The 3,817-nt window shown below is 49.6% G+C and overlaps 1 non-coding gene across 1 annotated transcript; it reads right to left on the bottom strand.

Moving 5' to 3' along the window:
- Window positions 1–3,107: 3,107 nt before the first annotated feature.
- Window positions 3,108–3,179, bottom strand: TRNAE-UUC (transfer RNA glutamic acid (anticodon UUC)). Its single transcript has one exon. It is a non-coding gene; the product is annotated as a tRNA-Glu (tRNA).
- Window positions 3,180–3,817: the final 638 nt, after the last annotated feature.

Raw genomic sequence — 3,817 nt, 5'->3', positions numbered from 1 at the left:
TAAACCTAGATTTCATTCCTATAAAATGAATTCTAATTAACTGATTGCTTTTCTCCATTCTATTAATTACAAATTAATATTCAACTCCTAAACATAAAATCTACGGACACAAAACATTCTACGTTTCTTTATTGCTTGAATCTTTTAAAACAAGAATTTTTCACATGCCACTGCTATCTTTGGGTTTTCCAACAGACAGAAATGGTTTAAAAAATTTTTGTGACATAAAATGTCACTCCTTGATAAAAGAACCTGTTACCTACTCAAAATTTTATCAAGTTAAAATTCCTTTCTACATTCCCAGCTTGATCTCCCATGGCCCTCCCTGCAGGCACTCTGTGCTCCTGCCAAACCGACTACTTGCCAGCCTCATACTTGTTCCCCCTACCTCAGCTTTATGATTCACATTCCCCAACAGGAGAAATCCGACCAGTTCTTCAAGGTCCACTCTCCCCTCTAGGTTTCTTCTCCAATTCTTTCCCTAGAGCAGAACCGATTCCTCACCTGTTACTCCAGTAGCACTTCTACAACTCAGACGTTGCCTTACGACATTCTATGTAACGCACAACTACACGAGAGAAATCTGTGTTTTATACAGAGATGATCCAACTACTTCCTTTGTGTTTGCCCCCAGGTATACAGTACAACTATTTGCAATTACCGAGTGCACAGTTGAAAATAACATCCATTTTAGCACCATTTGGTACAATGTGGTAAACTCATGACAAAATGCAAGGTCGGCCGGGCGCGGTGGCTCACGCCTGTAATCCCAGCACTTTGGGAGGCCGAGGCGGGCGGATCACAAGGTCAGGAGATCGAGAACATCCTGGCTAACACTGTGAAACCCCGTCTCTACTAAAAATGCAAAAAATTAGCCGGGCGAGGCGGCGGGCACCTGTAGTCCCAGCTACTCGGGAGGCTGAGGCAGGAGAATGGCGTGAACCCGGGAGGCGGAGCTTGCAGTGAGCCGAGATCGCGCCACTGCACTCCAGCCTGGGCGACTAAGCGAGACTCTGTCTCAAAAAAAAAAAAAAAAAAAAAAAAAAATGCAAGGTCAATGCCTGGCATGGTGGCTCACGCCTGTAATCCTAGCACCTAGCACTTTGAGAGGCCGAGGCAGGTGGATCACCTGAGGTCAGGGGTTTGAGACCAGCCTGGCCAACATGGTGAAACTCTGTCTCTACTCAAAATACAAAAATTAGCCATGTGTGGTGGCAGGTGCCTGTAGTCCCAGCTACTTGGGAGGCTGAGGCACAAGAATAGCTTGAATCTGGGAGGTGGAGGTTGCAGTGAGCTGAGATGACGCCAGCCTGGGTTACAGAGGGAGATGTCTCAAAAAAAAAAAAAAAAGGTCAAAACTTAAGGCCTCTCTGGGGACAATTAAGGCAGAGCTATCCGAGTTATCTTTCCTTCTTTCCAAATTTTCAACCACTGTATAATTCTTTAGTAACTGCTTCTTAATGACACACTATTACTTATTTAAATGAAACTTCCACTTTCATTATCTATTCAAGAATCACTCAACAATTCTTGTAACTCTATTTAAAATTTGTGAGTGATATGTGTTATCGAAAATGTATGGCTCTAAAGCCAGAGAACAGAGAAGCTGAAAAGTCTCATCACACAGCTAATCACAGAAACCAAAATATATTCTATCCACTAGCTAACATGAAGAACCCAAACATCAGTAAATCCAAAAGCATCTGGTGGTGCTTGGTGTGTAGCAAATACACAAATATTTGAATTAATGAAGATGATTTAAAATACTTAGGCTTTTTCTTTTTTTTTTTTTAACAAGGTAAGCCTAACTAATCCTTAATCACGCAGATCACATTAACAAATTTACTGTGCAGTTAAAGCTACAAAATAGTCTGGGAACACACATACTAACAACCAAAACATCTGCTCTCAGTAATGGCACTGACTAGAAACTCATCTACAAGAGTCACTTTTTCCTTCTTGGTTTGTTCCCAGAGGCCCAATAGACTAAACATTATAGCTCACCCTATTTTCTAATTTCAGCTTGCATTTAAGATAACGCTTTTGTTTCATTTACAGCTCACATGAGGCTGACACAGCTGCCCCTTCTTTGTAATAAACACAGGGCTTCTATATTTAAAAATACAGTGAAACGTTGTTTTAACGTCCCCTCCCCAGTCTCCAGCTAATTTTCTCTTTCCCAAGCCCCATCTCCACCCCAAGATGTGTTGTTGTTGTTGTTGTTTTTAATCAAGTTTTTTTTTTTTAAATCAACGGCGCTCAAAATGTTAGACCCTTTAGAAAGTCGATTTACTTATTTAAAGCCATCTCATCATAGTGGTATTTTTCTTCTCCACAGCTTGTGGTGTTTATAAAGGGAAAGAAAAAAGATTCTCGTTCCCAAAGGCCTTTTTTCGAGGGTACTTTCCGTGACCGCGACCAGCACCCCTAATGTCAAGTTGGGACGACCTCGCGAGCCGGCCTCGCGCTTGCACGGGCGCCGCGGGTGGAGACGCAAGCGCACACGCGGCGGAAAGGGGCGCCGGGCGGCTGCGCTGCCGGGAAAGCGCGCCCCCCGGGAGGGCGCGGAAAGCACAGTGTGTTCCGTGGGGCCTGGCAAATACCCTGTGGCCAGAGGACCACTAGAGGTATCGGCCCGGGCGCGGGCTCCGCGGCGCCCAAGGCAGGGGGCCAGCTGGTCCCGCATTGGAAGAGTCGCAAGGGCGGCCGAAGAGGGTGTGGGCCGGCGGGGGGCGCTGGGAGGAGATAACGCAAGGCCAGAGTTAATCATCACCTCCCGGGCGTCTGGAAAACTACGGGCCGGAGGGGCGGGGGAACAGCCCTGGGGAAAGTGAAACTCCCTCCGGGTCCACCAGCCCTGCGAGCCGGAGGCGGGAGGGAGAAGGACCCGGAGCGCATTCCCTTCTCCAGCAGGCACCGTGGGGCACTCGCCACTCCGAAAGCCACAGCCCAGCTCCTGGCGCCACTAACTACAGTAATGCTCATTTTCTACAAACTCATCCAGACAGGGGGACAAGAAAGGAACCAGAACACAAGATTTAAAAAGTGAGCCCTCCAAACCGATAGTTTAAAAAAAAGGAAAAAGGGGGAAAAAAAAAAAAGCAGCTTTCCCATACCGGGAGTCGAACCCGGGCCGCCTGGGTGAAAACCAGGAATCCTAACCGCTAGACCATATGGGAAGTGCTGCTGTAAGAAACTGCCTTGACCCACCTGACAAGCGTAAGCGCCTCTGCCTCCTTGGCCTCCGCTCGCCACCGCCGCCGCCGCCGCCCACGCGCTCCCCGGAGCTAGGGAACAAGCCCAGTCCGAGCGCGCGGGCGTCGCGGGGGAGAGGAGGGGCGGGGCCGCTCCGCCAGAGCAAAGTTTGAGGCGAAGCCTAGCGACTCGCGGCCCGGACCCCGCAGTTTCACCTCTTTTTTTAAACTCCGTCAGAGGACCCTGACCCACAGGTCCCGGTTGGTCTGCTGGTCAAAGTGCCTGCGGACTAGTTGGCAAAGTTGAGAGCGGCGACTTCTCTGGGAACAGCTGTTTGCGTTGGGGCGGAGGCGGCGCGCGAGCTCCTTGGCCTGGAGCCAGCGATTCTAGAAGGAGGGTGGAGGTTCTGGGTCCCAGGGGAGGACACAGAGACGGCGGGATGGCGCAGGGGTTTGAGGCTTGAGATCCCGTCCTTCAGCTCAGGTCCCGTCGCGCTTTTGCCCCTTCCCGGTGACCTCAACCCCTTTATACCGACCCCACCTCTTTGGAGCCGGGAGTACCGCCCCTGTAGGGGGAGGGGAGAGGAGGCGATTTCGAACGCGGATTGGATCGTCTGCGCACC

This window comes from Macaca nemestrina, chromosome 16, assembly GCF_043159975.1.
Source record: "Macaca nemestrina isolate mMacNem1 chromosome 16, mMacNem.hap1, whole genome shotgun sequence".
In the NCBI taxonomy this organism is placed as follows: domain Eukaryota; kingdom Metazoa; phylum Chordata; class Mammalia; order Primates; family Cercopithecidae; genus Macaca; species Macaca nemestrina.
Note: the sequence above shows the minus strand (reverse complement) of the source record. Positions and strands in the feature narration are given on the sequence as shown.